Here is a 27,011-nt window from a genome sequence, read left to right as displayed (position 1 = left end):
GGGGGAGGGAAGGGAAAGGGGAAATATTTGTAAAATTTATTAAAACTCTTCAATAAAAAAACCACCTACACCAACTTCTTTTTGTAATATACATATGTATGTATGTATGTATGTATGTATGTATGTGTGTGTATATATATATATACTAAATACTATATTTGGAATATATATATATATTCCAAATGTATCATCTTATTGTACATTTCCTGTTTCCTCCTCTACCACCACTAGAACAATTTTTGAAAGTTCTATAATTTTTCATGCACCCATCTCTGATAAGGAATAGCTGTTTAAACATGTTCAAAAGAGTGGGGGAAATCACTATACATATATATAAATCTCAAGAGAAAAGGATAAAGTGCTAACAAATAACAGAGGCAGAATTATTCAGTTTCTAATTTGCTCCAGTCTTTTGGACTTCCCACAGCACAGAGAATGACTATTCAGGTAAGCCAATGGTCATTTAATCCACAATTGTTAAATATTAAACTGCAAATAAAGGAAGAAAGGAGAGAGAAATTTCAAAAAAAGTTATGCATTTTAGCAATTACGTGTTCATCATTTTACATACAAGACTGAATATGAAGTTGATGCATTAGAAATTAATGTAAACAGATGTTTCTGCCAACTTCTGGCATCTACCTAGGGATAAAAGAAGAATTTACCTGTAGTAAAACTAAATTGGGATTTCTATTTGTCTTCAGACTTCATGGTCTGCTGCCCTAGACAATCAGAATCTCTGCCATTATATTCTGCCCAGATCAGATTGAAATTTAAGCAGGGAAATATTTGGGGATTGAACTTTTCAAAGAAAGATGAAAACCTCTAAATTTTGACAAAAACATTCCATTAGATTTATTTCCTCTTTTTTTCTCATTATTAGATGTGAACAACCCAGAATGTCCTATTATAGTCCCCTGCCGCCCCCCAATCCCCACCCCTCAAGGGCCTTCTTATGAAACTACTGGAATTTGTCACTAAAATTAAGTTGCATTATTAATATTCAGTAGTCCAGTTTACTGCTAGTAATAGCTTTTTTTGTTTATTTTTACTTAAACTTCCTCCTTTCTCCTGGAGGAAGGAATGCAGACATGCATTTTAAGAATTATCTCCACAACTATGCCCTTTTTAAAAATGCAGTACATGATTCAATACCAGCGTATGACCTTCGTTCCCAAATGATCACACAAAACTCCAACAGTCAACTGCTGTATTATTGCTAATTCCTACACTAATTTCCTATTCACATATATTGTTTTAAGATAATTATTCCTCCTCTTTTTTGCACTGCTATGAACTTCAGTACAGCACAAAAGAGCATCAAAAGCCCTTTCATGTATTTAATACATGGGTATAATGAACACAGGGGATAGAATAAGGGCAAACTGGTTAGCTCATCACTTCCTATTATTATCTATACCATCTCCTACCCACAGGATGAGGCCAAAGTCTTGTGGAATATAGTCTTTGGAATCTCTCAGATCTCCTTCTATTTTGAACTTTGGGAAAGTAGGTTTTCTTTTAGATTATATCTCATCCTAAACAAGTAGAAGAAGCCACAAACATTCATAATTAAAAAACAGAGGCAAACAAGATTAGCAGTGAATCGGGACTAAGCCATAATTATTGCTTCCCCCCCACACACACAATGTTCACTAAAATGATCACCTGAATAGACTTCCTCTGGAGGTATACTCATAGTAAACAAGGATGTTATAACATTAGCCAGTGGTTCCCAATCTATGATTCATAGACACTGCTGGTTCATAAGGTATCACTCTGTAGGGAAGAGAAAGATAATGTAATAATAATAATAACAGCAGCAACAATAAGGATACTGGAAATGCACTGGCAATGAAAGGAATTGGTTAATAAGCACAAACACACTTAGTGTAGCTTATTTTAATAACTTTTCATGTGCAGAATTATATTAAAAATATATTGTCTTCCTTGTGAAGTGATCTTCAGAAAATTTTGATGACATTGTAATGATATGCATAAAGGATAAGGCTGAGAGTGGTGCAGCTGCAGGATCATCTCTCTCAGCCAGGATTAGCTTATTTTATGCATCCTGAAAAGAACTGCTGAGAGGTACGCCTTGTCTGTCAGGCGCTCTATATTGGTGCTAAAGAACGGGGGAGCCCCCACCTTTGTGCCTTTCACAAAGCTGTTAAGAGCCTACTGGTTGACAGATTTAGGGTACGAAGATGGACTTGAGCCTCTTTTGTAAATTATTATTATGCTTTACATTGGGTTTATTGTTGCTAGGTTATAAACCATCTCACTTCACTGCATAAATAAAACTCATGCTGTAGACTATGGAGAAAGAGTTGTATTTTACTATACTTTGCTTAATAAATACTCAAAGTTCAGTCTCCAGTCTATTCAGCCAAGGCTGAGAAAAAGTCCAGGTTAACATTCCGAAAAGCTGATGCCAAGGAAAATTGCTAATATTGAGTTAATAGATTTATTTAGTATTCCTGCGTTCCTTTCTCCGGAATATTCTCACTATTTTCTAGTAAATCTAGATACACTTGCCAATTTTAAATTTATCACTGATTTTCCTTGCTGTTATGAGACCAATTTGGGAGGGGAATAATTACACCAGCTGTATTACATGAAAAAAAGATGAAGAGAGTTATGTGGATCTAAAATTTGTCCAGTCTGAATGACAAAATAGACAGTTTACATTGTTTTACAGACAAATTCCTAAATCATTAAAGGTTCAGTCCAATTTTTAAATTAAATATACAAGAAATATCCTATGTTAGATTCACAGTGGAAAAACATTATACTTATTTTGAAATTAATAACCAATGACTTTGCTTCTCCACTAAAATAAAAAAAAATCAACCATATCAAAAACTTAGCTTTGAAGCCAATCTTTTCTTGGAACCTGTTACAGCTTTCCTATAAGTTTCTACATTTTTAAAAAATTTAAAGACACAGTTAATAAATGCAGTTCAAATCCACTTTCATTCATTTGTTTATAGTTTCCTGAAGAAGATGAATATTGGCCAGAATTAGTTCCGTTTCTTCAGGATACAAGTTAAGCAACCAATTTGTTCCTTTTTGGATTCAAGTAGAGTTTATTTTTTATTCCATTTTCCATTTATTCTTATAATACCACTCTCTTTCTTGCCAATAATATATCACCTTCAATAATCTTACACCTTTTGAGCTTTCTATAAGTATTATGGGAGGACTTCCAGAACAACCATTTTGTAAATCCACACCTAGTGTTCCCTCAGACTATTGTTAGCAGAAGTTTGGAATTGTTCTGTTATAAAGCCATATTAAAACTCATTTATAAAGTTAGTGAGAATGAATCTGAGATCGATAGATAGATAGATAGATAGATAGATAGATAGATAGATAGATAGATAGATAGATAGATAGATATACAGACACACACACACACACACACACACACACACACATACACATAACCACACAAACACAAATATATACAGCTTCATTTCATTTCAATATATATATATTCCTTCTTCATATTTCTTTCAGAAATTAGTTTTTAGAATTTCACTTTAATTTTCCATCTTGGCAACTGAAGCAATATATCCTGACAATATTTGCAGGCTAGCAATGCATTCAGTACAGGTCCTTGAGTATGAAAAAGGAAATTACTATTGAACATTTTACAATGCATTGACTGTTAGGAATTAATTTTGAGTTATAAATTCCTCCCTTGAAATAAAGAAGAACACCATTTTTACAATTGGAGGAGAAATAAAAAAGATAAACTGCAAAAGCAAAATACATTAAGTGCAAGTTAAGAAATCTTGTTAGTATTATAAAGCAAAGAAATATAAAATCATCCAGCTGGGATCCAGAACTTAATTTTCAGATCTCAGATTAAGTAATAAAATACATTAAGCCCTTAGATAAAAATGGATCAAAGCACTCTTAAATTTCCTCCTCAACAAATTAAATGATTGAAATATCTAAATTTTATGTCTACATCTTAGTTCTGTCTAAAAAAAGTCTTCAGTTTAATTTTTTAACTGTAATTTACTGGTATGCCAAAAGAGTTTAGATCCAAGATGGAAGTTAACACAGACATTGCATGGCATGGTATAGCATGATATGACATCTTTTTTAAGAATAATTTGCTCCAGTGTGACTTGTGGCCTATCAATTGTGTCTGTGTTGCTATTCATAAAGTGTTGGAAGAAAACAAGGATTTTGTGTCAGTTTAGAATATGCTATATCTAACTGATCACATAACATTGGTTGGTTGTCAGTGTATTAATGAATTTATACACTGGCTTATTTCAACATTGAAGAATGACCACTTTTCCTTTTGATGCACAATGCTTCTGCACAATTTGTAGGCATCATTTTTTTCCCTTGCTTTTGTCTTTCCTCTTGAATTCAAGACACTTATTTCCTCTCTCTCTTTCTGTTCCTCCTCCAACATTCATCTTCTCCCGGAGATACTGTTTTTAGTGTAGTGTCTGACGGAGCAATGCACAAGCATAGTCATAAAACTATTAGGAAAATTTCCAGTGGTGACATTTCTGTCATGCTAAATTCTGATAAGTGGCAAGAGGGATTGAATGCAGGAGGTGCAGTGGCTTTCCAGACTGGTGTCATTCCCACAGAGCAACTGATCAAGATTTTTGGAAGCATTTATACTCATATATTATAAATGGTTACAGGGGAGCTAGTAATTTTTTTCCTTTTGTGAGCAATGGAAAGGGCAATTTTTGTTACTCCTTATTCAGAATGGGCAACAAAGTTTTTTTAAAAACCCATTTTTGTCAGTTGAAGGGAGCACTGATTGGTTCATGCTGTGCAATGCACGTTTTTAGTATTGCAGGTTTTGATAGAAGTGAAGATTATGGCTGGACTTCATACTACATCTGAATCAGTGGTAGGTTCCTACTGGTTCAGCCGAACCGGTAGTGGTTTGGCAGCCTGGGTCACTGGAACCGACAACAACCCAGGCCTGCCAAACGCCAAACTCTGGGAGGTGCCATAGCTGCCGCCATCTTGTTTCTTGCACTGCAAGAAAGTTCATTGCACTGCACATGCGCACATGGCGTGCATCAAGCGCACATGGCACACAGCATGCACATGAGAAAACTGGCAGTAGTGCCTGCCAGAACCCACCCCTGATCTGAATAATTATGGATAAGAAATGGCGGTGCTATGAATAAAAGTAACAGTTAATACATTGGTATTTGTCAATTTAAGTTTATAGCAATAGCAGTTAGACTTATATACCGCTTCATAGGGCTTTCAGCCCTCTCTAAGCAGTTTACAGAGTCAGCATATTGCCCCCACAGTCTGGGTCCTCATTTTACCCACCTCGGAAGGATGGAAGGCTAAGTCAACCCTGAGCTGGTGAGATTTGAACCGCCGAACTGCAGATAACAGTCAGCTGAAGTGGCTGCAGTACAGCACTCTAACCACTGCGCCACCTCGGTTCTTGCCGAGTTTATGTAAAATCCAAGATAGAAAGGTGAGGCCTTGTAGAATTCTATGGTGCAACTTGCAGCAAAAGAATTCTGAAGATTTTTCAAGCAGGTGAAGACTATATACTGATATTTATATAATTGTTCCTGATGTTGTTTTATTTTGTTCTGAGTGAGTCCTAAACACAGCTGCCTAACGTTGCTTAAAGAATCAGATTGGCATCTGTTCAAGAATTATATCCCAGGTGCTCAAAATAAAATTGCACACATTTTAATCATGAAAATGATGACTCCAGAGAAATAATGTAGATAAAAACTTTCAAAGGACAGTGAATAAATTCAGCAGTTTAATTGCTCACTTTTTCTGGTTCTAGGCAGGGAATGAATTTTTCTGGTTCTAGGCAGGAATGAATTTTATACTTCAGATTTCTTTTCACTTTCTTATCTTATAGCATGTTAAGGACTAAAAAGCTACAAATTGTATCCTATTTTAACCAGATGAAGAGCAAAGCAATAATGAGGATTTGAAATTTTACTGCTATTATATATATTATAGATTCAATTCATAAAAGTTTGGCTTCTCTTCATCTTAGGAAAAATTTCTATTCAGGTGGTTCATTTTCAGTATTTCAGTATGCCTTTTTCTTAGCACCTTCCTTTTAGTGCCCCTTGCAGTCATACAATATTGTGTCCTTTACCTTGACTTTTTAAATTATGCATTGATGCACTTTGTTAGAAGATGCAGTAATTCCGAAACAAATCATTACAATTATATTTTCAGGCTATTATTATTTTGCATTACAGTGATAATAATTTGGAAAAGAGGCGACTTTCAAATAATCAGACTCTCCAGCACACAACTCTTTTGCCTTTTGAAAATACCAGGATTGTTTTGATTGATTGTTTTGACAGACATCAATGCTCTGTGAACATAGGAATGTTTCCATGTTGTAAGCTTTTAGAGTTTGCAAAAACTGTAAACTCATTATTCCCACTCATCAATATATGAGCAGAGTCAATGATCAGCCTATCAATGTTTGCTAGACCGGCATTTGCAGAATGCCTTGTCTCCCTCTTTCAGTTTTGTGCCAAAAGACACTCATAAAAAATAAAATAGATGAAAATAAATGGATACTTTTCATAGGAAATTTCCCTCTTGCCTTCCAAGCTCTTTACATGGATGGCTATTGATTTACTAGATTTACAGCCTGTTTTTCATTCAGGGGTTCAAGGCATCATATAGAGCACAGTTTCCCTTATTTTTTCCCCATAACAATCCTGTGAGGAAGATTGAACTATGGAAGACAGACTGGTCCAAAGTGACCCAATGGATGAGGATGGACTGGAATTAGGCATCCCAGCACCTGGTGCAACACCTTAACCACTACACAATAGTGACTCATAGTTGAGTTCTCTGCCACCACAGTAGGCTCACAGTAGTTGAGACATAAGCGAGCTATGTGTGTTTTCCAATAAGAAATTATGACATTCATTGGAACACAAGTCAATAGAACTCTTCCAATCTGCAGCAGCATTTACTGATGAGAAATTCTGTTTTGTTGCCAGTGAATAAAACAACACTGGCAGATGGATAATTCAGTAATTATTGAAGTGGTAAGCCATCTATGGCTGCATCATGTGAATAGCAGGAGGCTCATCTTGGGCCATTATAAGAAATAGATGCCTGCTTAGAAAGGCCATATTCATTGCTTAATCATCCTAGTCATAATATATATGTGTCCTAATCATATAAAACTGAATCTCAAAAGGCAAAATCTTTTGTTGTCTGTATATTATGCAACATATTCCTCTTTGCCAAACAGATTATCAATTTCAAATGAAGAGGCTGCAAATGTTTGTAAATGAGCATTCCCACTCAGCTTTTCCAATCGCTCCAGAGTTTCTAGTGCTTAGAGTGGACTGCCTACTTCAGTGGTGGGTTGCAGGCGGTACACCCCGGTATGGCCGTACTGGAGCCTGCCCAGAGCATTAGGTACCGTTCCGGTACAGTGCTCCGAAGGGCACACCTGCCCGCCAAGCTCCTTACCTGTCCTTTAAACCTTCAGCACTACTGCGCACGGACATGGCCACACGCATCCATGTGGGTGATGTCAGGCCCGCTCCAACCGTACTGGTTGGAACAGGATCTGGAACCCACCACTGGCCTACTTCTATGTAGTGCAATCCATCCAGAAGAGAAATGTATCAACTAGTATGAGACAAGTTCAAGGTTTGAAGAACATCTCCCCCCGCCAAAAAAAGATAAACACTCCAAAAGAACATAACCTGAAACAAATCCATGAGAATGATAAAGTTTCTGTTTAGAAAGCAAACTACAAAACTGGGGGGGGGGGGGTAAAAAGAAAAAAGTAGAAGTAAGCACGTTGAATAGAAGCACTCCCAAATGGCCACATTTTTGGAAGGTCCCATTTACAAATATAAATACCACCCCATAGCTTAGCAAATGAATGAAAGCATCCAAGGATGCTCATAAATCTTAAATGTTCATAAATCTGCTCATAATCTAGTGTTTATGGTTAAAATGTATGAAAATTTGATTTTTATATCTAGCTATATTATATATATTTCCATGACTCAAATGATATAATCATACAAATAGAATTAAGGTATTAAGGAATCCCTAAAGGTTTTTTTTCTGAGTTCTATATAATGTGAACCAGTTTGGCAGTGCTGATTAAACACACATTAGAAAACTTATTTGCTTTCATTGTGGCATACATCTTTTTTAAATGAAGAGAACAAACCCTAGAATTTGAAACTAATGTAGTGTGATATACGGAATAGGAAGTATAAAAGCCAATGATAATAATTTCCTCTACAAAGAAAAAAAGAAAAAAAGAATTCACTACATTTCTTTTTCTACAATTTAACTAATAGCTTAAAATGTAGAGAACATTTTCTCTTCTTAAGCAAAATCATTTATGATGTTCGATCATATAAAAGAATGGCATGAGCCCTCTCTGAATATCAGAAGTCCTGGTCATCTATGGTGCATGCTGACATGAATAATGTAGCATCTTCCAAACCAAGAATAAAGCAAATATGAAGCCATGGGGGTAGTAAGAACTGCTGTTAGCTTACAAAGTACATTTCTACCCATCATTTCAAGCAATAGATGTGCAGACATACAACACATCAGGAAGGCATCAGAATTGAGAAGGTTTCATCCGCTTCTGTAGCTAACTGCAGTTAGCTTCCTCCCATAATTGGGGCATACCAGGGGTTGTGACACTAAATATATACCTTCCTCCCTGGCTTCAGCTGATAAGGAGGAGGACCTGTGGCTTAATGGCTAAGACGTCTGCCTAAGATGTAATATAGCACAGGTTTGAATCCCAGTAAGGGTATGGCTAGCTGATGAGAGCTAAATAGCTTGAAATAGATCTATACTAGTCTCCCTTTATTTATTTATCAGCACAAATATAACACAAATATAACAAAGGCAACAGTAAAAATATTGGGTTTATGTCGTGATGGACTCTTGTGACGAGCCGATTGACAGATAATGGAAGCAGTTAGCTTCCTCCCATAATTGGGGCATACCAGGGGTTGTGACACTATATATATATATATATATATATATATATATATATATATATATATATATATATATATATATATATATATATATATATATATATATATATATATATATATATATATATATATATATATCCCCTATGCATTTAACAAATAGGCGCCATACAACAAGCAGCTTAGAGAAAAGGTGCTATCATTTTGCATATATAAGAATATAAAACCAAAACATGAATTAATTTTAATGTTATTCTTATATGTTGACAGAATTTGGCTTTCAGAACTGTTTCTTGCAATATGGACTTGATTAAAAATGTTTCCTGGCTTTAAACAGTTGTTGCACAATCAGATTTTTTTTCTGGACAGGATTCCCTTTATTTGATGTTATTAGAAGAGAAAATGAGAACTATGATTCCATTTAACTATGGACATTACTATATTTGGGATTATTTCTATATAAGGTTAATTATGGGAATAGTAACCTTTTCACTGCAAGGACCTGTTTTGGAGAAGAAAAAAACCTACTACATATAATAATAACTCCTGGAGATAATAATAGTGCTTCTGGACTGGACAAGAGGATAGACTAGATGTTCTCCCATTTATATTCCAACATTTCATACTAAAATAAATACTGTTAAGATGTTCTTTTACTGCACATTTTGAGCAGTTGATGTACCAATAAAGGAAGAATATTTTTAGTTCAGGGTTGAAATGAGGGGTCTTTGACGCTCTCTGATGGTGCTTGTTTTCTTGCAGACATTTCATTACCTGAGCAAGGTAACATCATCAGTGCTAACAAGGAAACAACTTAGCTCAGAATGGCTGATGTATTTTGAGGAATGTGTCAAGGGTCATATTTGGTGAAACAAGAGGAAGGAAAATGAAAGGTAAAATCCACTTTTTTTCATTTTGGAAACAGCTGTAGATGCGACTGATATGGCATCACTGGCACAGTTCATAATTGAACCAATTTGTTGTCAGTTCAGCTGCTGTACAATTGAAATCACATCAGAACTAGCATTTGCATCTGCAGTACTTTGCAGGCAGTCTGCTTCTGCATGGGAGAGAACTCCCCTCTCGCTCTTCAGTGATCGGACAGATCTTTTATGGGAATGGCTTCACAACTAAACTAGTAGTGGGTTGTTAGCCGGTTTACTACTGGTTCACTTGTGCTCATGCGCAACACTTCTGCACATGCACAGAAGCAGTCGGGTGAATGGGTGGAGCCTCCTGCTGCCCCCACTTCCAGTTTGGCCGAATTGGGCCGAACCAGGAGCAACCCACTTTTCAACTAAACCATACCAGTTTGAGTTGTGGAGTTTGGGGACTTGTGCTCAGACAAATGTCTGCCACATAGAAAAGTCTTAGATAAATAAGGTAGTATTTCCTTTTGCTGTACTGTTGCAATTCATTACACTTCTCCAGACATAATAATCATTTACTTGTACCCTAGTAAAGAGAATATGGCTAACTATGCTGACTTAGAAATGTACAGCACATGCTTCTCTCTTGTGTCTTACTCTGGCTGAGGAATTCTGAAAGTTGAAGTCCACACATCTTAAAATTGCTGTGATTGAAAAATACTGAGTTAGAGGAATTCTAAATATACTTAACATTTGCTCCAAATTATTCTACTTCATTTCATCTCCTTATTAGTCAGTTAAGGGCCTTCTGGTTTGTTAAAAAGGCAGTAGAGGCCTACTTATTAAAATAAAATACAATGCCTTTTGAGAAATAATATGGGTGAGATGAACCACTTTAGGCATTTTCCAATGGTTCACAAATAAACCCTAAATTTATGGATTAGGGAGGGAGGGAAGCACTATTATTTTCAGCCACTTAGTAAGAGAAAATATATGCAGTACACAATCTGAGTAACATAGTAAGGATTTCAGCTGTGCCATCCATGCATTTTTAGAATAAGATTAATATGAAAAGGAATAGCAAAGAGGTTCTTTGCAGTGGTCATGATTGATTTATATTGGGAAAGCTATGCTTTCATAAGGATTTAGGACAGCCTGGGCCAGGATAAGACAGTAAAGCATTTATTTACATCACTGCTTTGAAATAGCGGACATGGCAACATAACATTGTGCTCTCATTTCAGAATGTTGCTTTCCTTTCCTGCCAGCTGTGCACAGTAAGAAATCTCTGCTGAGATTTCATTTTCATAAAACATCATTCAAAATTCCAGCCAAAGATTCCTATTGTTGCTTTCAGAGTAAATCAGTAATCATCTGCATTACATCCAAGGGACTTGCTCTGCTGTTAAGCAGGATTTGAGAGAGAGAAACAGAGTTATGCTAGTAAACGGTACAAATCAGAGGCAATTGATTGAAACTGGCAAATATAATTACACAGCACAAATTGCTAATGTTTTCTCTTAGAGGATAACTCAGTCAGACATTTTTCTCCCTTTTTATTCAAAATACAAATAAACATACTTTTCTAATGCAAGAGTTTGTGTACTACAAAGATCCAAGCCTTTGCTATTTGAAATCTAAATGATACAACTTTAGAACTAAGTATAGCCAGCAGCCAGAAACCATCATGGAGCTTTAGAGAAAATCAAGTAGAAACACTGATTGTTTGTCTTAGTTCACAAACCCTATCAGTTAACATGGAGAGAACACATGATATGTTTATCAGGATAATTACTGGGTTGAGGAGGATGGGATAATAGTGTGAGCTGCACATGGTCCAAAACAAATTTTTATGAGTCAAACCTAGTAGACTCTCTCAAACTGCTGTTTTGATTTTAAAGCACCATAGGGATGATCAGTGGAGATACTGTATTCTCAACATGGAAAAAAATTACGACAGCTTTATATTTTTAAGGATAGACAATTAAAAGATTATGGAATGTGAAGATTAAATGAATTGAATGAAACTATGAGTCTCCTTGTGTTAGAACATATACACCACAATTCTTGGGAAGGAGAATTTTTAGGATAATATTTCAGTTTTATTTTTATTTCAAAATCTAATTGTTTGGATGAAGAATGTGTTAATACAATGCATTGGATTTGAACTTACCTTTCATTAAATAGAAGGCCTTTTCCTATCCATAAAAGGCATTGTATCCAAAGGATTCCTTACTAGAGTCAAAGGTAAAAAGGCCATCATTTCCCCTTAACACTTAGTATTATCTCTCATGTTTCTGCAGTTTATTCTCCAATTACTTTTCCGCAGTAGCACAGGGAGGAGGAACTGCAAAGAGTGTCCATTCCCCTGTTACTCTAACACAAAACAAACTACTTGGGATTTATTTCTGTGATGCTTAATCAAAACTACTTAGAAAATTGATTTAAATACAAGCATTGCTGTTTGAGTAGCTGCTTCAGATTTAAACAATTTAAAAAGATGTGAGCTACTTTTTTTCAGACTCGACAACTTAGATATACATTATTTAATTTATTTCCTGCTTTGAGCATTTGGCTTCAATTCACCTCCCTTCATATCTATGATCACTGTAGTCTGTAAATCTCAAGATTTAAGTTATGTTTCTATGGTAAAAATTACAAAGCACATTGTGGAGTTCATCTGATCAGTAGTATCACTTATCACTAGCCAAATCCTCCATTACCAAGTATCAACCCAACTTCCCTGAAGAGCAGTTGTGTACAAACATCATTCAGATGAGTACAAACCTCAGCAATCCAGATTATTAGGAAAAGGAAACAGACTGCCTATGCAACATCTTCTAACAAAATGAACCCATGCAACTTTATCAACAGTACCTGACCACTCAACGCAATCAGCTATGAAAAGGCTATGATTGTGCTGTCATAATCAAAATCATCTGGGAAGCATATAAAAGATTCTTACTATATGGCATCATTGTAGAACACAAACCAACAAAAGCCTTCCAAAACATCTTAAGTAAACCAAAAGACGCAGTAGCCCAAGAAGAAAAAAATAGGAGTTACCTACAACATGACAATGTAAGGACTGTAATAACTACTATGTAGAACAGAGAGGCAGAAGACTAGTAGAGGAGCATGCATAAACTCCAATTAGCAGTCAGAAGACAGAATGAAACTTCTTAATTTCACATTACATGGACAAATTTAACCATAGTTTCAATTGGCAAACTGAGAACATCCTAGACCAAGCTCAATCTAAAAATGCTAGGAATTCCTAGAAGCTTGGAACTGAGACAAATCAGCCATCAACAAGCACATAGAGATAACAATATCTATACACCAATCAAAAGAGACAATAAAAAAACTACAAAAGGAAACCAAATAAACCAAAACACTTTACCAGCAATCAACACCCAGATAAGCAAGCATTAACACCAAACAATCAAGCAGTAAATAATATTCTAATCAAGGAATTATTAATTCTGACAAACAATGAAGCAATAAACAGAAGCCTAAATAAGGAACTATCAAAGAGAAAACAACACATCCACTAACATTGACAAGGATTTGGCACAGTATATAAAAAAGAGCAAACCTCACTCCCTTGTAGCACTGAAGATGTTTCCTAGCTGGGAACAAAATATCTGCAATCAAACAACCAAACTCAGAGAGCACTAAGGACTCCACAAAAAAAGAAAAGAAATATAAAATAATTAATAAGTGATATTAAATTATTAACGAATTAATTATTCATGATTAACAATTTAGGTCATAGGGTTCAGCTTTCAAAGAGTACATCACTTTTAAGACAGAAATGCCATGTCTGTGGCATTGGTGAAGTACCCACAAAACTATCCTGTCCCAAATCTTGTTCAGCTAAACACTGATGTGCTATTTTCTCTTCTTCAGAATTGCACTTTCTAAATGATTGCATATTAGCTCAGAGCCTTTTTCTTTCAGCATAACTTAATAATGGCACCACAAAAACTGTGGTCCTAACACTTTCATAAGTTTAATAACATTTTCCCAAAATATTATTACGTTAGGACAAAGACATTCAGTATGCAAAAAAGAGGGATGGAGGCAGAGAAAAGGAAAAGGAAAAGATTTTTTTTAAAGAAAAATCTCTGGATCATTATTATTTCTGCAACAACTATATTTTCAAGATAAAACCCTCCAAGGGCTGAAAACCAATTGCTTAATAAATTTATAATAGCATTCCATGATTATTAATATGAATACAACTTTCAGAGTATTTGAAAAGAATCTAAAACTTACTAAGCCTTCCATTCACTCTTCCTTTGTCACAAACTGAAAGTAACTTTGGTAAATTCTAGCTGTCATTTTTTTTCAACAAGCACTGCATGATATCACACACCAGAAGTCCTGCAAATTAATTGTCCTTTTTTGTTTAAAAGGAAAATAAAAGTCTATTATTATATACTTACTGTAAGACTTCCTTAATTGGCATAGTCCTTGGATGTAGGACTGTATGTCTGTACTTCAGCTTTTATTTTAAATAAACTGAAAAAGTACTAAAAAAATCCTGATTAGTAAAAGTAAAGATTTCTCTCGCACATATGTGGTAATCGTTCCCGACTTAGGTGGTGGTGCTCATCACCATTTCAAAGCCGAAGAGCCAGTGCTGTCCAAAGACATGGTCTCCATGGTCATGTGGCCAGCATGACTAAATGCCACAGAACACTGTTACCTTCCCACCAAAGGTGGTTCCTATTTTTCTACTTGCATTTTTACATGCTTTCAAACTGCTAGGTTGGCAGAAGTTGGACAAGTTACAGGAGCTCATTCCTTTACACCGCGCTAGGGATTCGAACTGCCAAATTGCCGACCTTCTGATCGATAAGCTCAGCATCTTAGCTACTGAGTCACCATGTCTCCTAAAAAGTCTTGATTACAGAATATATTTTCTATTGCATGGTAAAATAGCTGCAGTATAAATTACTCTTAAAATCCTAATTTCATTTCAAAGACTCTTACAATACAATACGATACGATACGATACGATACAATACAATACAATACAATACAATACAATAGCAGAGTTGGAAGGGAACTTGGAGGTCTTCTAGTCCAACCCCCTGCCTAGGCAGGAAACCCTATACCACAGTGGTCCCCAACCCCCGGTCCGCGGACCAGTGCCAGGCCGCAGAGTACCTGGCACCGGGCCGTGCAGCGGCCGGGGGCCATGATCACTGCAGCTGGGCGCCGTGGCTCTCCTGCTGCGCCAGCCGCTCCTCTTCCAGCCGCTCGTCCAGCGCGCAAAGCTCCCGGCAGCGGCGCCACAGCTCCTCGAGGCGCCGGCGGCTCTCCTGGTTCTGCGCGCGCAGCTTGCGCAGGTCCTGTTGGCCCAGGCGGCCCCCTTCCAGCTCCTGCAGCGCCCGCAACTCGGCCTCGTATCGCTCCAGGCTCTGCGCGCAGCTCCAGCTCAGCACCAGCGCGTAGTCGGAGGCCAGCTGCCGCTTCTCGGAGCGCCCGGCCCGGAGGACGCGCGGGGCAGACAGCAGCGCGGGCGGCCGCTGCTTGCGCGCTTCCTGCAGCCCTTCGTGCTCGGCCAGGAGCTGCTCCAGCAGCGCCTCCAGAGCGACGCAGTCGGCCCACAGCCCCTCCAGCTGCTGCTGCCGCCGGGCCAGCTCGGGCTCCAGGCGGTGGAGACGCAGCTCTCCAAGTTGCGCGCTCAGCCTCTCCAACTCGTGGCGCAGCGCGTCCCGCTCCAGCTCACCTTGAGGTGATCTCAAAAAATAAGCTAGGTTGGATATGACTGGGATAAGATTTCCAGATGTTGACTTGGCTCAAGTCACCGGTTCCTTTTTCTTGCTGAATGAAAACTCCTGCATCATGGTTGTATGTAGGATGTATTTAGAAAAATTCAAGATGGGAACCATTTTGGTTTTTATGTGATGCAAATAAAAGAATAAATAGGCTTTTAATTTCATAGTCATGGCTATTACCTTGACATTTTCGATGTCACTCTGACACCCCTGTCCCAGATAATTTGGTGAATGGACAGAGAGGCTACCAGCTAGTAGTAGGCTGGCTTGAATGCACTTACTAAGAAAGGATTCACAGTGAATTCAATGAATAACATTTTTGGGTGATCATCAATCTGATGGGAGCTATATATCTATTGCAGCATTTACCTGCAAATTTAAAGGAAGTCCAGAAAGCGATTGCAATCTATTTGGCATATATTTACAAATACATATTGAAAATAATGCAACATCTAACATTTTCTGATCATGGTGCTGTCATTGGTGTACTATCCTGGTAATTAAAAATGGTGTCTGTAGAAGAATAAAAATGTGGTTGTGTGTTAACAAAAGAATAGAAACTATAAGCATATAATCTTCCATTCAAATAGTTAGAAATTAACTAGAAATAGTTAGTCCAGTTTACAAGCAACAGCCTGACGGTAGATCAGTTTACTGAAATATGGATTACTTAAAGGGGTACTCCGGGCTGGGAGTTTTTTTACATTAATAAAATACTTACCTAGACAAGTGTTCCCCAACTAGGGTAACTCCAGCTATAACAAAACTACAAAAATGGGTCGGTACATTTTTTGGGGGGGAGGGCAAGCTGATGTTTTGCATCTTTTTCTCGCTTTTCACTGGTACTTTCTCATTTTTACAGTGGTTGGTGTAGGTGTATATTGTTTTTGCTCAAATTTAACCCACAAATTAGCGAAACAGATGTCGTTAGAAAGTTTCCTTGGGAAAAAGAAAAGGCCCAGTGAAGAGACAGAAGAAGAGCCTTCAGCATCAAAGAAACATAAAACTTTTAACAGACAATACAATGAGTCCTACTTGAAATATGGATTTATCGGGATAGGTGATTCCCACGTGCCAACCCCGCTCTGCATAGTTTGTGGTGAGCGGCTCTCTAATGAGGCAATGAAACCCTCAAAACTGCTTCGCCACTTGAATGCCAAGCACCCTGGATTAAAAGACAAACCCCTGCAGTATTTTGAAAGAAAAAAAAGGGAACACGAAGGACAGAAGATATTTCTGAGGGCCACCACAGCAATAAAGGAGAATGCTCTGAGAGCATCATATTTGGTGGCTAACCGTATTGCTAAGGCTAAAAAGCCATTCACTATCGGTGAAGAATTGATCTTGCCCTCCACTAAAGACATTTGTCATGAACTTTTAGGAGAGGCTGCTGTAAAAAAGGTAGCAAATGTGCCTTTGTCGGCTAGCACCGTGACTAGGCGCATTGATGAAATAGCTGAAGACATTGAGACACAATTGTTGGAGAGGATTAATACATCACCGTGGTACGCACTACAGGTTGATGAATCTACAGATATCGACAACAAGGCAATACTACTTGTTTATGTGCGATATCTTTATCGGGAGGATGTGCATGAGGATTTATTATGTGCACTATCTTTGCCAACCAACACCACAGGAGCAGAACTGTTCAAGTCACTGGATGGTTATATATCAGGACAACTAAAATGGTCCTTTTGTGTCGGCATATGCACAGACGGAGCTGCTGCCATGACCGGACGGCTGTCTGGTTTAACCGCTCGGATTAAGGAGGTTGCACCTGAGTGCGAATCTACACATTGTATCATTCACAGGGAAATGCTGGCAAGCCGAAAAATGTCACCAGAATTTAACAGTGTATTTAATGATACGGTTAAAGTTATTAACCACATCAAAGCAAACGCCCTTAACTCGCGTCTATTTGAGCAGCTTTGTGAGGAGATGGACACAGAGCACAGATGCCTTCTCTTATACACAGAAATAAGATGGTTATCCAGAGGCAAATCACTATCCAGGGTGTTTGAATTAAGAGAGCCATTGCAAAGATTTCTCTCAGAAAAGAAGTCACCACTGGCAGCACATTTCAGTGACAAGGTATGGCTTGCAAAACTGGCTTACCTGTGTGACATATTTAGCCTGCTCAATGAACTCAATCTGTCCCTTCAGGGGAAAATGACAACTGTTTTCAAGTTGGCTGACAAAGTAGCTGCATTTAAAGCCAAACTGGAGTTGTGGGGACGGCGTGTGAACAGAGGCATTTTGGACATGTTTCAGACATTAGCGGGGATTTTAGGAGAGACTGAGCCTGAGCGTTCATTCTCTCAGTTGGTGCACAATCACCTGTCTTTGCTTTTAGAAGAGTTTGAGCGCTACTTCCCAACCACAAAAGACCCACGAACTGGTAAGGAATGGATCCGCGACCCATTTGTCAACAAACCAGACGAATGTAGCATGTCTGTACAAGAAGAAGATCAACTGCTGGAGATTGCAAATGACGGCGGCCTTAAAACTGCATTTGAGACAACAACTCTGCCGGTGTTCTGGATTAAAGTCATGGCGGAATATCCTGAGATTGCCACTACAGCTCTTAAGTCCCTTTTGCCTTTTCCAACATCCTATCTGTGTGAAGCGGGGTTTTCTGCACTGACAGCAACCAAAACAAAACAACGAAATAAACTGGACATAAGCAAGACACTTCGGGTGTCATTGTCTCCTATTACCCCCAGATGGAACCGTCTCGTTGCAGAAAAACAAGCTCAGGGTTCTCATTGATTCACTAGATTCTAGTAACTAGAGCGCTTAGTTAAAGTTTAACTGTTAAAATGTTAAAGCACTTTATATTTATGTAATTGTATTTTATTTTGTAAGGCATGTTTAAATACAATAAAATAAAAGTTGTTTAATCAAAACAATCTGATATATAAAGTTTATATATTATATTGTTTATATTATAAACAATCAATGTGTCATCGCGAACAATGCCCCCCCACCCCTGCGCGCGCTCAGCGGGCAATGGTAAAAATTATCACAGGCTGACTGGTCCGCGGCGATAAAAAGGTTGGGGACCACTGCTATACCATTTCAAACAAATGGCTATCCAACATCTTCTTAGAGACTTTCAGTGTTGGAGAATTCACAACTGCTAGAGGCAAGCTGTTCCACTGATTAATTGTTCTGTCAAGAAATTTCTCCTCAGTTCTAAGTTGCTTCTCTCTTTGATTAGTTTCTACTTATTGCTTCTTGTTCTACCCTCAGGTGCCTTGGAGAATAGTTTGACTCCCTCTTCTTTGTGGCAACCCCTGAAATATTGGAACACTGCTATCATGTCTCCCCTAGTCCTTCTTTTCATTAAACTAGACATACCCAGTTCCTGCAACCGTTCTTCATATGTTTTAGTCTCCAGTCCCCTAATCATCTTTGTTGCTCTCCTCTGTACTCTTTCCAGAGTCTCCACATCCTTTCTACATGATGGTGACCTAAACTGAATGCAGTATTCCAAGTATGGCCTTACCAAGTCTTTATAAAGTGTTATTAACACTTCACATGATTTTGATTCTATCCCTCTGTTTATGTAGTCTACTCTTAAATACAGTATATTGCTCAAATACAGCATCCAACCTGTGAAGTTCTCTAAACTAAATGTGCCTGTTTTTGTTTTTTGTAGACTTGTGTATATTTGTGTGTCAGACATTGAGAGGCAGGGTTTGGAACCCCTCTTTTCTTCCTCAGGCAGAAAGACAGCTATCTCTTCTCTCCCCCCCACCCAGGGAATATCCTGGAGGACTTGCGTTTTTTTCCTCAGACCAATTGCCCAATTCTGTTACTGCTGTATTGTGCCATTTATTTATTTTTGCAAGGTACAAGAAAGAATGTTCAGGCTGATGCATATAAATTTAATAGACTGATTGATAAGAAAGAGTTACACAGTTCAAGTAAGTAAGTTATGACAGTTCAAGTAACTTGTAATGCATTTATTAATGCTATATTTAATATTACTAAAATGTAGTAGTGTTGCTAGTACATTTACTATGTAAAACCTGCAGTGGTTTGCTATACATTAACACTGTTACAGCAGGATAACATTTTAGCTTCTATAGTTAAGCTGCTCTTGTAAAATAGGCTGTTCGAAGAAATTAATTGGAAAAGAAATATGTAGCAAATTAAGTCGTAATATTCTGAACTAAGAGAATAGTATATGCATATTTTTGAACAGGTGTTAGGAATTCAGTCCCACTATCAACTCTTGGTTTCAATTAGCAGGCCAAGCTGAAATTTTATTTTCTCCACAAATTATATGACAAATGTTCCTAATTGTCATGGAATTTGTAACATCATGGATACTTAAATACTTTTAATTATGCTGTACAGTCAGACCATTTCAGCCTTCAAACTGAATACATCTCTTTGTTGTCCCAAAATTGGTTCAGCTTAGCACAGAAGCCAATCAGATACAGACACGAGAGAAGAACTTTTGCAAAACTTTTATTGAAGAACTTACTTCCTGAAATAGGGAAGTAACATTTCTCAAAGCTGTTATCTTTTAGGGAATTCTACCTTGATTTTTAGTCTACGTATCCATCTGTCTATGGTGTCAAACTGGTGGCTCACGACCAGATGCGTCTAGCACAGGCCACATCCACCCTAGCTCTGCAAAGAGAAAAAAATGTTACAATACATCACAATACCTCACCTGACAGCAATGTGACGCCACAAGTTTGACACCCATGGCCTATGGAGTTGCACCTCACTTGAGCTTACGTTTCATTTTGCCCCTATAGAGTTCATCTTGCTTAAGGTTTACATGTCCTTCATCCCCACTTGCAGTTTCTATTGCTTGTCTTCTTGTTGCCAAAACTTGTAACTTCCTATCTATTTCTGAGTAAGTGTTGTTACATTTTTTTTGTCTTTAACTGACCCGTTGTCATTGCACAATTGCATTCTTATAGTTTTTTATTCTTTCCTAGGATGGGGGTGTATTGCTTCATAATGGGGGATCCATCATCTTCTTCCCAAAGTAAACTCAGAATATTATGGAAATGATGCAACAATCCATCCTGTGCTAATTTTCATTTAAATTGGTGCCTAACTAACATTAGTTTTTCAGAGAGATATTTATTATCTGTTTATTGTGCATTTCAAATAATTGGATTGTTTTCTCTAATCATATTGATCTCTCACCATCTGTTTACCCTCCAATTCCAGTTCCACAGGAACTATAGGACATTTTAGAAACAGCTGGTTGTGCAACAGTTATCTGCCTCTAAGCATTGCTCAGTTTTCAAGAACATCATTATACTCTTTATCAAAACAGGCACCCTTCAGCCATTTCCTGAATGATTGATGTCTTTGACAGAAAGACTGTCATTGTGTTTTTCCCATTGTATATCACTGGACAATTAGTTAGCCATCAACAGTGAAAAAGCATTACAAGCTGAATAGAGTTGTCATGTATACTGCTTCATGCCTTTTGCCTATACTGTGTAGCATGACCCAGTCTTTAAAAAAAGAACACGCTCATAGGATTTCCTTGGTGATATTATACTTTCAGGACATTACACTGTATTGTAATTCCCACACTAAAAAAGGATTTTTCTACTTTAAAGTAGGAAGTTTTCTGAATTATAGGCACAAGGAGGGCAATGCTTTTAACAAATCCCTATTTCCATGCTTGCAGGAAATGAAAATGATTTTCCCGGTCACACTATTTTAAAAAATGATTCTCCATAAGAGTTTCATAGCAAGTAAAAGAAAAATAATCTATATATTAGATTTTACCTTAATGCTACACTAAAAAAGTTTGAATTTAGAATCTGCAAGAGTGGGGCTATGACACTATTTGAAAGATCAGGTGATTGGGCAGCAGTTCATTTATTGAACTGTAGTATTTATGAATACACCCTTTCAGAAAACCAGAGAGAATATCCATGTATGGTGTTGAAGGTCAGGGAAAGACTAGGGAGTCCTGGATCTAATCCACATGTCTTCAGGCCTCCTATTCTTTACTTGAAGTATATATATATGTCTCAGTTAAATTGAGGCATGTAATATTTACTGCCAGTTTTTCCAATCAATATTTCAACTATCATGATGTAAAAAATTTACTGAGATCCATCAGAGCTACCATATCTTTAAAAATTTGGATGACCACTAGGTGATAACAAAGAAATACAGGAAAGGTTTTTATTCTTTGTTCCAGGATGTCTGAATTTTCCCACCCTACAGTACAGTATAGAAACAGTAACCATAATTCACATTGAGCAGCATCTTACAAAAACAGCAAGGATACTCTACCAATATAAAGATAATGTAAGATCAGCTTAGGTTACCAGATGTCTGGGAAAAGATGGACATGTCTTCCTTTTTGTCCCCATGTAGTCCAATTGGCAGGCATAGCCTTAAAATTAAATTTCGTGTGACTTTTTGAATATCCTGTTGTTGTTTTTAAAAAAAAATGTGACCTTCTAAATTGTCAGCTTCTTTCTTTCAGACTTGACAGTTTAGATATGCATTATATAATTTAATTTATTTCCTGCTTGTAGCATTTGCTTTAATACATGCCCTTCACATCCATGATCACTGTAGTCTGTAGAGCATAAGATTCATGTTATGTTTCTATAGTAAAATTTGCAAAGCACATTGTGGAATCAATCTTATCACTAGCATATGTTCTTTAAAATAAAGATTTGTTGGGAAAATATTGCAACTGAAAAACCTGTCTTTATGAAGCTGGAACATTCCATACACAGTTTTGTTTCTTTATATAGCCACCCATCTTGTCTGTGTGACTATGACTGGCCAAAAATGAGTAGTTGAAAATAGAGTAAAAAAAACCAAAATAAAAACAACTTAAATAAAGTAACATAGCAGCAGGGAACCCTCATTTAACACAACTATGATCAAGAAATGGACTTTGGAAAACATCTAAAGCTTTCAGGAGCCATATGCTTTCCATCCCCCAACAACCTCAGAAATCAGCATTCCAAATTTGGCATCTGCATCTTTGTTTTTTTGTAAGGTTTATAAAGGCTGAATAAAGCTCCTTTTTAATAGCTCTCTTGCTAACAGTATTGTAGAACCAGACCACTGATTAGCATGTAGGACCTAATCATGGGCTGATCATGTCAAACAAAAAGAAATTATGGCATGCTGTTTCCTTTCCAAATAATTGTTTCCTTTCCATTTGGAATGCCTGCATTATAACATATATAAACATAGAGCTATATTTCAAAGAATCAGAAATTGTATGGAAGAATATATTGCATTCAACGCACTTCCACCATCGAGAACATTCACCAGTTTTGTATATTAATTCAAAAACAACCTCCCTATAAAAAAATAATCAAAAACCACATAAAAACAGGGAGATCTGATTTTATATACTAACAATCTATTGAGGTAGTTCAGTGGTTGAACATCCCAAACCATTCAATAGAACAAAATATAAACAGGCAATTAAACTCCTTTTGAAAGACTAAACTAAAAAGTGATTCCAATACACCTTTTTGCTTTTGTAGCTTGGTGGGGAGTCAACTGGTGCAAAGTGTAGCTGCATGGACAGCAGTGGTGAAACCTACAAATTTTTGCCACCAGACTGTGGGCATGGGATGGTGGATGTGGCTTGGTGGGGAGTCATGTGGTTGGGTGGGCGTGACCAACTCTTTTTTTTACTTTTTAAAGCATTTTAACTAGTAAAAAATGCTTTAAAAAGTAAAAAAAGGTTCCAATGACCAACATCTGACCATCCTGACACCCCCCCCATGCCAAGTCAGACCCCACACTTCCTAGCCCCAAAGATTGCCCGCCTTTCCACTGTGGCCACCCAGTCCAAGAGATGACAGGGGCAGAGAGAGAGAAACAAAGCGCTCGGCTCTCACTTCTCACTTACCCCAAGCTTGCTGCGTATTTTCACGCCTTGCTTCATGTGCCAAGGATCGTTGCCCTCATCATCTTCTTCTCTTCCTCTCCATCTTCTTCCTCCTCCAGATGCCACTGAGTGCCCTTGGCTACCAGCTTCCAGGGATCCTCTAGCATCCAGATGGTGGCAGCTATGCAGGAATTCTAGCACACACCGAGCACACACTGGCCCAGCGCAGCCCACCCACTTTGCCTGTTAGTGCATCCTGACCTGAAGCACAGAAAAAGAAGAAGGAGCCACTGTTTCCCTGGATCTTCTTGCAGCTCCCCACTTTCTCCTCTGCAGCCAGTGTCGCTCCTCCAGCGCCTAAGAGGCTCTGGAGCTGCTCCCACCACCACCACAGCAGCGAGTGCCAGGCTGCATGTTTCTTTTGAAAGCAATGTGTGATCCTCTCATGCAAGCCCCTCACCATCTTCATGTGAGCAAGGAAGACAGAGGCAGCTGGCTTGCAAGTGAGCTGCTAAGAGCTAAGAGATGTTACCTTTGTAGCTTAGCAGATTCAGCCTCATCCCCCTCCCTGATTTAAGGCGATGGGCACCCCACCGCTTACCCCCTTCTCCCCTGCATTGAGGAACTCTTGTCCTCCCTGATCCTCGGTGTTTGCTTTTGGAGTGGAGAACAGAAGGGAAGAGGAGAAAAGGAAGGAAGCAGGAGGGCACCAAGTCATCAGGAGAAGGCATGCAGTTAGCGCAGGAAAGTGCCCAAGCTCCATAGGTGAAACCCCCCCAGCCTTGAGGTCTTTCCCAGCTTGTTTGGGGGGAGTGGCTTCCTTCCTTTTTGCATGGGTTGGCAGGAAGGATTTCCCATTCAGCCTTGACAGAAAAGAAGCATGTGCTTGCTCTTGGTATTTTTCCATTTGGAGAAGCTTTCAAAGCAAGCAAGCACATGATTCTTTTCTCTCAAGGCTGAATGGGGAATCTTTCCCACCAACCCCTGAAAAGAGGAAGGAAGCCCCCCCCCTCCCAGACAATTCAGGGAAGACCTCAAGGAGGAGCTAAAGAGCTGGTGAATCAACCCTGCCAAAGTAAAAAAATGTTTCCGACAATCATGCAATATTGTCACAGCTGATTGTCCGAACCTTTTTTTACTACTGGTTTGAGCAAATCATAGAATTTTTTGCTACTGGTTTGGGAGAACTGGTCCAAACCGATACCATTTCCCTGATGGACAAGTATGGAACACCTCTATTACTTGAGCTACAGTGGCTGCCAGTTTGCTTGCAGATGAAATTCAAGGTGCTGGTTTTGACCTTTAAAGACCGACATAGCATGGGATTAGGTTATCTGATGGGCCACCTTTTCTTGATTAAATTTACCCATCCCAACAAGTCCAACAGGAGACCTATGTCATAGATCCTATTCACTAAAGAGTTCAATCTGATGGAACGAAGGAGGCATGCCTTTTCTGCTGTATCTCCCACTCTCAGGAACATTATTCTCCTGAAGTGAGGTTGGTCCATCCCTATTAGCCTTCTGAAAAGCCCTTGAAACATGGTTTTTCCAACAACCTTTCGGGAGACAATAAAGTGGCTGTTTAGACTGTTGTTAATCTTTCTTAATCTTGGTTTTTATTTATATGTAATTGTTGCTGAATGATTGTTATATTTTTAATTGTTTGTTGGTTAGATGCTACTCAGGGTCATATTAGTGAAATGAACAGTTACATAAATATGCTAAATAAGTAAAGGAATTCACCATAGCTTATTTTCAACTGAACCATGAAACGTAAATGGTAGTAAAGGAATTTGATGAAAAGCCTAGCATTAAGAGATTATGTTGGAGGGCAAACACATAGAAAATACATTTATCTCCCTTTCTAGGAAGCCATAAGAACAAGAAGACAGAGACAGAAAAAGATGTGAAGCTACATAGCTTTTCTTGGGTCTATTCCTGGAACTTGTACACTCAGAAAAAAATAAATCATTTTGGTCTTCTATCTTCTCAACCCCCAAAATACAAAAATCTTTTTGATAAGAATAGAAACATTTACCTCACAATATGAGAGCTCAATTGATTTGTTTGCTTGTTTTAGATCTGCCGCCTCTACATTCTAAAAGTGATCCTGAGCTCTTATGACTTGGGGGGGGGGGGACTCCAACATTTCTGATAAATATGTGTAATTTATAAAGAAGAGACTTTTTATCTCCTTCCATGCAATTGAACTGTCTGCCAGAAAACTTGATAACCAAATATACTTTCTACTAACCATTCCTGAGCTGAATAATGAATGCACCAGGAAGCTTTATATTGTCTAGTAAAACATTACAAAGAAAAACACTGAGAGCTTTTTGGAGTCAATGAAAATATCATCACAATTATCATTACAAGGCAAAAGTTCTCAATATTCAACTGAGGGTAAAACCATGATAAAAATCCCAATAGTATGAACTTAGAAATAAAATAACCAGGCATATATGGGTACACATATACACACACTTATATATAAATACATATAGACACGCACAGAGAGAGAAAGAGAAACATGTAGATAAACAGATACATACACATACTGTATGAAGTATACATATAAGACACTGTATAATATTAATAGCCATAACACTGGGATATTTTCCTGCCTACACAGTATGCATTGGTTTACATATGCATATCTAAATGCACTGAAATAATTACACATTTTTGGTGGTGGTTGTTTTCTTGAGGAATCTAAGCATATTGAAATCATTTTGTTAATATAAATATTTAAAAGCATGCATAATTAAAATGCACTGAATTTGAAGCTATGGACAGCTTCAGATTCCCTGTGTTTCAATTGTGCATGCTTTTTAAATATTTCTGCAGTTGTTCTATTAGCCATGAACTGGGCATCCTATCAGTTGTAAAAGTAATCTGTTGACTTCATTGTAGGGAAAATTCTTGTGTCTCTGATTGTCCTTGAAAAGAAATTAATATAACACACATGGTATATGGCATACAATTTATGTATTACTTATCTTACTAGATTTTATTAGATTTTCTCTTACAAGGATTTCTTGGCTTCTCTAATCACCTTTTTATGGAAGAGTACATTTTATCTTATTATTTTATTATCAGAGGCTGGTCTCCTAGGAATATGTCAGAAAATAACAACTTGCATTCAGTTTGCTAGATTATACAGCATAGCCAATGTCATTTTTCATGCAGCATCTACGGTATAGCTTTCAAAGAAATGCAATAGAATTGTTCAGGTGAAACCATATGCTCAACAAAGCATGGTATATTTTTCATTTAAAATACTCCTTAATAAATCTCTGTATTTATCAGCTCTCATAAACTTTTTCAGAAGGATTAACCAATGCAAAGCATTTCACAGGGTGAATTTCCAACTACTTGCCTGTGCATATTAATGAACTGTAAACTTAATGAAATTATATTGTTTCCAGAATGCAAAATAAACATATGCCCTCTAACTGCCCTGTTTGGAAAGACAAATATGAAAAATATAA

At 37.6% G+C, this 27,011-nt stretch overlaps 1 pseudogene; it reads left to right on the top strand.

Moving 5' to 3' along the window:
* Positions 1-16,183: 16,183 nt before the first annotated feature.
* On the top strand, positions 16,184-18,555 carry LOC148043654 (SCAN domain-containing protein 3 pseudogene; annotated as a pseudogene).
* Positions 18,556-27,011: the final 8,456 nt, after the last annotated feature.

The sequence above is a fragment of the Thamnophis sirtalis genome, unplaced genomic scaffold, assembly GCF_051295495.1.
Source record: "Thamnophis sirtalis isolate CommonGarterSnake01/CBP01778 unplaced genomic scaffold, rThaSir2_p1.2 scaffold_11, whole genome shotgun sequence".
Taxonomy (NCBI): Eukaryota; Metazoa; Chordata; class Lepidosauria; order Squamata; family Natricidae; genus Thamnophis; species Thamnophis sirtalis.
This window is presented reverse-complemented; position numbering and strand designations above follow the sequence as displayed.